At 40.3% G+C, this 9,125-nt stretch overlaps 1 long non-coding RNA gene across 1 annotated transcript; it reads left to right on the top strand.

Moving 5' to 3' along the window:
* Positions 1-1,367: 1,367 nt before the first annotated feature.
* LOC107835554 (uncharacterized) lies at positions 1,368-9,058 on the top strand. Its single transcript, XR_001661346.1, has 3 exons — positions 1,368-2,438; positions 6,147-6,224; positions 8,701-9,058. It is a non-coding gene; the product is annotated as an uncharacterized LOC107835554 (long non-coding RNA).
* The last annotated feature ends 67 nt before the right edge of the window (positions 9,059-9,125 follow it).

Raw genomic sequence — 9,125 nt, 5'->3', positions numbered from 1 at the left:
TCTGGGATCCACAGAATCAAACCCAGAAAGAATTTCTGCACTCAAGTGAACAACTGGTCCTCACAAAGTTGGTTTGTAAGACAGAAAAGGTCCCAATAAGAGAACAAAAAAGGTGCAGAAGCACACAACACACACATCTGTTTCCCTGTCATCAATCTCCCAACTCCACCTAGGTTGTTTTGAAAGTGATAAATTCAGCCATTTAATGTCCATAATTAATAATTTATTACGCGCAGTGCACTGCAGATTAGGTAGTATTTTATCTGGTTGATAGTTGAACCCTCCAAGGTCATTCCCAATGTTTTTCATTATCAAATCCCGATGCAGCTGCTCACTGACTAACCTCTCATTAGACTGAATGACGGCGCTGGGAGGGAATAAGATATAACCTCCTGAGCAAAGCTCTGTGATGCTTGTTTACTATGTTTTTTGTCTAATTATGTCATGTGTGAGGACCGCCATATGGTTTCAGACAGAATATGTTCCCACGGTTGGTGAAGATCCAGATCCCAGAGAGGCGAAGAATCTATTTAAAATGTGTGAAAAGGTGCAGTCCCTCGTCACAAAGAGAACAGACAGAAATGAGCTCCAGCTGAATCTTTGTTCTCGAAATAAAAAGTAAAAAAAACAAAAACAACAACAAAAAAAAACAAGAGCAGAAAACTGCCCGCCTCCGCAGTTGACACGTAACTGAATATGTAAATGATTAAAAGTATATATTTGGAGAAATTAGCACTTGCTATTTTTAGTGTTGCAAGCTGTTGCAAAGCCACTCAACAAAAAGTTAAGCAACTTAGTGATGATTTCCACTGAAAATAGACAGTAAAGGCTTCCCTCGGCGTAGGAAACTGACTTATGTGGACTTATTTTCCCTTTTTCTCATTTTTAGTGAATAAATGTAAGTGAACCAAGTTATCTTGCTGTCATCCCCCCACTCTGCTTTTCCTCCCCACGCCTGTCTTTTTTTTTCTCTCTCTCTCTGTGTGTCTCTGAAATACACACAGACTCTCTCGCACAAAGGAGGAAAAGTGTCACTATGGAAACAAGGAGGCGAGAATCTAAAAGCTACCTCTTGAGACGAGAGTTAAGACAACAAAAGGAGTCCACTGTGTGAGTGGCAGAAAAGCGGCAATGTACACAGCATCTATACTTCTCCCTCCTGTTCGGATGCTGGGTGTACCATCATCAGGCTGCCTTGTTGGCCGTTTTGCCTCCAATCCAGCTGGTTTTAGCCTTTACCAGACTGAGCGTGTTCTCCTGCATTACAGTTTTATTTTTCTCCCCCTGCAGCTGAATGCGTGTCGCTCTGTGGGGGGCTCTCTCTGTTTGCGTGTGTGCGTGTGTGTGTGGCTTAGGTTGGGTTGAGTGTAATATGCACCACACATTTCTTTAATAGGGCTAATCCATTTTAATCCCACCTGCCACAGTTACCTTACAATGATGAATGTAAGCCTAAATGAGTTGAGACACAGAGAAATGCCCGTGGGAGCCAGAGGAGGAGGCTGGGAGGTAGATTTGAGTCTCTATATGTGTGTGTGGTTTTTTGTCTTCAGAACGTGTGTGTGAAGTTGTGTTTTCTGTCCCCCCCACTTCCCCCTCTTACCTCCCTCCTCCTTCCCTACTCTGTTGAAGGCTATTTTCTCTGGGTCTGCAGGGTCACTGCTGTCTTTAGTGATGTCTCCTTCAGCTGTAATCAGCACCACGGACAGCAACACCAATCTCCACAGATGCAGGCATCACAGCAGGCATCCATCTCAATACACTTAAAAGTGGCTCCTTCTTCTTTTCTTTTTTTTTCTTCTCCTTCCTACTGATCTAAAAGAATTGGATAGGTGAAAGTGGACTGCCCATTAGGCTCTGATCGGAGATGCAGAGAGGAAGCAGAGAGCAGTAATAGAAAAAAAAAAAAAAAACTCGGTGTAAAACTTCTGACAGGTATGCTTCTTCTGTAGTGCTTTATTATAAGCAGTAAAAAAAAGAAGAAGAAATTCAGCTGTAATTAATAGTGTAGCCCCCGTGAGACTCTTGTTACTTTGCATAAAGCCAGAGTTTTAGTGTGGGGTCATTCACCTGTGGTGGCTTTGAAAAATAGCAGCAATAATACAACCCAAAAAAAGAAAAAAAAAAGATAAAATAGTGGAGAAAGGGAGGGAGAGATGGGAGGAGTATAGTACTGTACGGAGTGTGAGGGTGGGAGAGATGGGGAGAGTGAAACACACACACACACACACACACTCACACGCACAAACACACAGAGAGGGTGCAGATAGCGGGAGGGGAAAACCTCCTCTCTGAAAGGGATGATGTCAGTCTCTGCAGCTGAGCCCCAGTTCCCGACTCTCTCTGCCTCCTGAAAACACACTGGCAGGCTGATCCACAAAGAGGGGAGGAAGGGGAAACTTCGAGGGGGAGAGCCCCAGCGACAGAAACCCCCGCAGGTACGTATGCCACATTATCACCCGCCAGTTAGTGCGGTCATTCACTGTTATTTTGTCTCCTGCTGTTATGCTTTTAACTGCTGCGAGTGGCTCACCTCTTCAGGGTGCTATCTCTGTTTTCACAATGTGTGACAGCAAACCTCCAAACAGGGGTGCGCTGAATGTAGACTTCTGCGTGTCAGTGAATGTTTGTGCCGGTTTCTGTTTGTCGGCGTGTGAATATAAAAGGGAGATGGATGAACACACACTGATTAGTGGAAAGTTTTCTTTCTTTTTTTTTTTACTGAAAGGAAAGGAAAACACTGGTTAAAAAAAATCAGATCCTGTCGGATTAGAAGATGAGGATTTATTGTGCACAGACAAAGCAACAAAACTGTCCATAGGGTGTTTGTTATAGAGCTTTTCCTCTGTTTTAATTACGGATTTGTTTGGTTAAAATAATGCCTTCTGAGACATCGGTGGTCCGACAGGTGACATAGCTGTGGTGAGTCATCCCATAACATCTGCCACTGACACCTCTGCTTCCCAGTTTACTTATGGGATGATGTTATAGTGTAATCTGGTAATTAAAATATCCAATCACACACTCTCAGGCAGTCCAAAGTGTGTGTTGTTTGTTGCAACAGGAAAATTGATTTCCTGTTCCTGGGATTAGTTTATGAATGTCACCATCAAGCCAGACAACAACGTCTGCCGGGTCACATTGAATGCACAGAACAACAGCAAGAGATGACATTGACAAAAAGGTGTGCATTGTTCCTTCGCTCCATCTGATGATTGCCCTTTTGGCCATCAGATTAAGAAAAAGCAGGTCCAAGCAGCCATCTATTTACACACTCGGGCTGTTGGCACGTCACTCAATTAGTCACAGTGTGGATTACACTCCACGAGGGGGGCTTGAGGAGAAAATCACAGTGGAAATCCAATTTTGTGCCACATCAAATGTCAGGTTAGCCACCTCGGATCCTCTGTGATGGATACAGACGAGTGTGGGAGAAGACGAGGCAGTGCGTCTCATGGGAGGGAGATGGGGATGAAGGTTATAGTGGGAAACCAAATCAGACTGGTGTCTGAAGAGAGTGGTCCAATGCAGATCAGTGTCCCGGGTGCCTTCCAGGACAGTGAGAAAAAAAACAAAAAAAAAAAAACATTACGTCAGCTGCCATCTCAAATTTGGTGTTGCTCAGTTAATCATCAAATCAACTGGAAGTTGGGACCGCTGTGTTGCAGCCGATGTAACTACATGTGTCCTTGCATGCTGGTTCTCTAATAACTGGAAGGTGGATCCAAAGCTAATCCATTGGTGTGTTTCAGTTGTGTTTTAAAGAAATCTGAATTGCCTTTGACTGTCTGCACAGGTAGATATCTGAAAGGCTCTGACAGTTGAATCTTTTCACAGTTAAAACAAGTTCTTGAAAACACTATTTTTTTGGTATGCGGAAACGTGAACAATGAAGACTTTCTCAAAATATTATCAAATTTGTCCTATTTTCTTTATTAGATAAAGAAATTGTTGAGGATATTTCAATTTTTTTCTTTTTTATTTCTCAATCAGTTCCAAATAGATAATTAAAAACACTATAAGAAGAGAAAGTGTGCCAGGTCCAGATCAGTGAGATCATCTTCACAGAAATAAAATAGTAAAATTAGAAATATCAAGAAGGAAAAGCTTTCTATTTATATTTGCACATAGAATCTTTTGTACTTTTAAAATACTAAAAAAAAAACAAATCATAGTAAAACAGACTAAAATGTTTGCAAATACAGCTTGTGGAAAATAAAGATATCTGCGTGGTGCAAACTTTTTCCTTCTAAAATAGTAGCATGTCCTCTGTGATGCCAGCAGCTCTCTACACACCTGCTGCTGTTTGCTGTGTTGCACTCGCACTAAAAGCCTTTCATTTGTTTGCGCAGCCCTTTGCAAAAACCACACCATTTATTTCTGTAAACCTGGAACATCGACACAGGTACTTTTAGCCATTGTGTGCAGCCTGTTCGCTCCCCTGGTGCTGACTGAAATGACAAATGGTCGAGTTGATAAAGGCTCTGTTGGCAGGAAGAGACCACGACTTCCTGGAGAGAGGCCATTCATTCGAGAATCCAGGGCCAGCTTTAGCATTACTTTAAATGTATTTTCCGAGTACTGGCATGGGGCGCCTCCAGAAAGTTTTGTATGGGGATGCCATATCAGGAGGGTGGAGGTACATTGATCGGTCTTGAAATTGAGTTCCAATCGAAAAAAGTAAAAAAAAATCCCTCTTGTTTTCAACTACCTTTTTGTCAAAAATAAACCGATTTGATGTAATTGAAGACGCATGTTTAACCTCTAATAGATTCTGCCTCTTTAATTTTAAAATACTTTATCTCTCTTCATTTTTTTTTACATGAATATGTGGAATATGATCTTTAAAGTGCCAGAGGCTCAATAGAAAACAAAAAAGGAAGTTATATAAATGCTGCTTCTTATTGAAGCCATTCGGTTTATCTCAACATTTTATGCATCAAAAAAAAAATATTGTATGGATATAACAAGACTGTCTGGTTTGTCCTCCATGGTGGCACCCATGCTTAGAAGTCCATTTTTGTTCTTGCTATTCACACTTGTTGACTTGAATTACAATGTAAGTCCAGGGGATGTGAGAGTGTTTTAACAAAATGGCAATAGAGATCGAATAGAGATCGTAGACTAAAGCCTCCAAAAGAAACATTCACATCTTAACCAAACTTTCTGTTGCTGTTGCACATGACCACATATCTGTGGGTTGCATGTTTCAGTACATATTTCAAAGAACCTACATCCCTCCCAAAAAATAGGAAAAGGTGCTGCTCCCACCCTATGTTTTCCTGATTAATTACTCCTCAACATCCTTGTGCTAAGCATAAATGATTACAGACATCAATATCCGCATTTGTTGCGACTGACCTCCCTCGCCCATATGTGTGGAAAACTGGATGCTCACTCGTCCCTCCTGTTTTGGTGCAACAAATTCTTCCCCATCTTTCTATCTGGTTATCTCCCCCCTGCGATTGCCAAAGCCTCAAATCCCCAGGAGAGGCGACCCGAGCGGCCTCTCAGCCCACGTGTCATTACCGCTGACCAGCAGCCCATCTCTATCTGCCCCTGATCTCGTGACCTCCCTGAGAGGCAGCCAGCAGCACGAGACAGGGGGATACAAAGTGAGGGAATGGAGATAGATGCAGAGAAATAGGCGGATGTCTGGAAAAAGAAGTGAAACATTGAAAAAAAAAATAAAAAGCAGTTTCAGTGAGATAAAGGGAGGCAGAAGATAATGGGGAGAGGCACGGGGAAAAACGGGAAGAGGGAATGAGATACAGAAATGGAAATTGATGGTGAGGAGGCAAGAAAAGCGAGGGAGAAGGGAAGAGCGGGAAAATGAGGGTGGCGGCTGAGGAAAATAGATGCGGAGAGAAACGGCAGAGAGGCAGGGAGGGAGAGAGAGAGAGATGAGATGCTATTTCAAGACCATACTTACTGATAATGTCACTCTACTTCAAAGTGCAAAGCGCTCCTGTCATGCTCCTGCATAACTGTGCCTCTGGAGAATTTCCCTCATATATCAGATGATAAAAAGACGCCTGACAGTGGGGTGTGTGGGGCTCCCACTCACTCTGTGGGGCACATTCTGGGCTAAACTTTGACAAAACACACTGAAGTCTCTGCTTTAATTCTCTCTTCATCAACCACAGCTCCTGACCAGACGGACCGCAGTGGGCGGGGGGGATTTTCACCAGCGCACAAAGAAGAAGCAGGGGGACGAGGTTCAGGTAAAAAAAAAAAACAAAACAAAAAAAAAACAGGTGCAGACGCAACGAATATCTATGAAAGCATAAAGGCTTTCATCTTTCTTTAATCAATAATAGAGTATGATCATTGGGAAGGCAGATGGAAAAGGTAAAAGCAACGTTTCCTTTCAGTTTCACACAGTTGACATGTTAATCACAGGCGTTCGGCTTGCACTTCCTGATGGCTGTGACGTCACTGAACTCATCAATCATGCAGCCTTCCGGGCATCGTGCTCACAAATGAGTCCTTGACTTGCCAAGATTCCTGTGCTGTGATGTATTTTAATCCCAGCCGCCGTTAAATAAATAAATAAATAAATAAATAAATAAATAAATAAAAGGACCGTGGATTCTCTGAAGGAGCAGCGAAACGTAACTTTTTTTATTTTTTATTCAGGCGACATGGCATACTTCTTTCTGCATATTTTTGGTCACATTTCTACCACACAGAACATGTTGATCAAGCTGTTCAGAGCACACTCATATTGATCAGAAGGAGATCAAGCTGCTTGTGTATTTAAACGCCTTATTTGTGTAATTACGCTAAATCTAATTATAATCCACGGCTAGTTATTTATTTTCTAATTATGGTGTAAACCTGCATTCAGATGATTCACAGCAGTAGTACCAACAGACGGCTATCCATGCTTTCCCTCCATTTTCCTTCCATTCAATATTGTCAGGGATTCAAAAAGCGGTTGTACCCAAGACAGGGATTGAGAACTAAACCACTCAACATTTGATGCTTTTGTTGCAAAGCGCAGCAGTTGTCTTTCAACGCATCAGCAGATTTGCAGCAACATGTCGACTGATATCAACTGAAAGTCACCAAGGTATGTCAAAGTAATCAGGAAAGGCTCCATAAAAAGCCATTTTCAATTAGTACAGTGCCAGTCAAAGCTTGAGCGCCCAATTAGACGCATGCAGGCAGCCAGTTTTTGTCTGTGAAAAAGCAGAATAGTAATTCCCTGATTCATTACTGATTATAATATTTTTAGGCTGCAGAATGAAACGGGGCACTGTGCCTCATTTCAGGAAAAAAAAATCCTCCTAAGACTTCTTTGGGAATTATACAGATTCTACAAGAAAAAAAAAGTAATTATCCCTTTGTCTCTAGATTTACAGACAGCTGGGCTGAGCTTTTCCAAAAAATGCTCAAAAACAGATAATGAATCAAACTATCGCTGGCCACATTTGTTGAGAAAAAAAAAACATAAAAAAAACATTATATATATATATATATATATATATATATATATTAGTAGTGTTTTAGAGTTGTGTGGTGAGCATAAATGGTTGGTTTTGATTTGATCAATGACCACTAATGTTATCTTTTTGTTTTTTTAGATGAGTAAAGTTATCTTTTACATGATTGCTTTCTTGCAGACCCTGTGCGATTTCACCTCTGATGGAAATAATAACGGATATCAGCAGAAATTTGCCAAGAACCAAAAATCAAATATTGGAAATATTCTGATCAAATACACATAAAAAAGGATACATGCAACATTTCCATATTTAATTTAAAGAAGGTATTAAAATCATGTGATTTCTGTGTGAGTCCTTATCTCTGGAAAAAAAAAAAACCCAAAAAAACATCCTGACAGCTGCCTGAGAAGAGCGGGAGTTAATTTATATCCTTAGTATGCTGTTCATGACTTTTACTGGACCGTAGCAAAAGGTCAAAATGTAACATACCTGCCCACCGTCTGTTGAGAATTTCAATGTAACCATCCTGGAGAGACTTTGATAACATGTATAACTCTGTAGAGGAGCAGGCAGGAACCACGGCATAGGCTTGTTTTATTACCTGCTGTCACATGACCTTTGTGGCTTCTGCCAAACTGCTATTTCCACTAAAATTAATTAAAGAGTAATTTGAGCAACACTGTGTTTTCCTCACACTGACTTTGCATCAAGACTCAGATGGATGGCTACATTAGCAGAAAACACCAGATTGGTAATAATGCAAATGAGATCACCAATTGGAAATGATAGCAATTACATCATTTTTTTTGTATTAATGTATTTTGGTGAGTGTGACAATGGTTCTTGCACTTGGACATGTCATGTAATGCAGAACTCAATTTCTTATTAAAGCATGATTCAAAATTTGTTATCCAAAACTGAAAGTTCAATGTGAGGTCCTTATTTTAGAACTTCAACAATTTAATATGAATCTTAAAAAATATATTTTTAAAATAAGGATAAAAACTAAACAAGTAAATAAATAATTTTTTTGAGAAAGAAATGCTAAATGAAATAAAACCCAAAAACTTTCTTTCATAATTATAAAATGTAGCAATCCATTTATGAAAGTTATTTGTTAGATAAAACATATAGCAAATTTGTTCATCAGTACTTTTTGTTTTTCAAAATAAACGTGTTCTATACTTTTACAAGCATAAAATGACAACTTCTTTTTTATATTGTTTCTTCTTTCTTCTATTCTCCTCAGGTCTCGTGACAATTCAGGAATAGGAAGATGTGAGACTCTCCTCCTCCATGTTTGCAGTCTCTGAGTTCTACATGCAAGCCATGGTGTAATATGGCTTTTTATTCCTATGTGAGGATGAAAAATATTCATGTAGGAATAGAAGCTGTTTTACATGTGGTGAGAGAGCAGCGCGACACAAGTGAGAGCCGCTGGCCGCTCACGGAGACAGATGCACGACTGGATAAATGTATCTGTCTTCTATTAAATGCTTCCCTGTAGTAAAAAAAAAAAAAAAAAAAGGTACATTTTTGCTCATTTTTCAAATGACGAGTTAACTCATTGATGTGCTCATCTGAGAGAGGGAGAAAGAAAAAAAAAATCAAGTCAGACTTTGTTTTGTGTGCACCTGTTTTTTTGCCTCCAGGCACAAGCAGCTTCCACTGCTT

This window comes from Poecilia formosa, unplaced genomic scaffold (genome assembly GCF_000485575.1).
Source record: "Poecilia formosa unplaced genomic scaffold, Poecilia_formosa-5.1.2 Scaffold13, whole genome shotgun sequence".
Taxonomy (NCBI): Eukaryota; Metazoa; Chordata; class Actinopteri; order Cyprinodontiformes; family Poeciliidae; genus Poecilia; species Poecilia formosa.
Note: the sequence above shows the minus strand (reverse complement) of the source record. Positions and strands in the feature narration are given on the sequence as shown.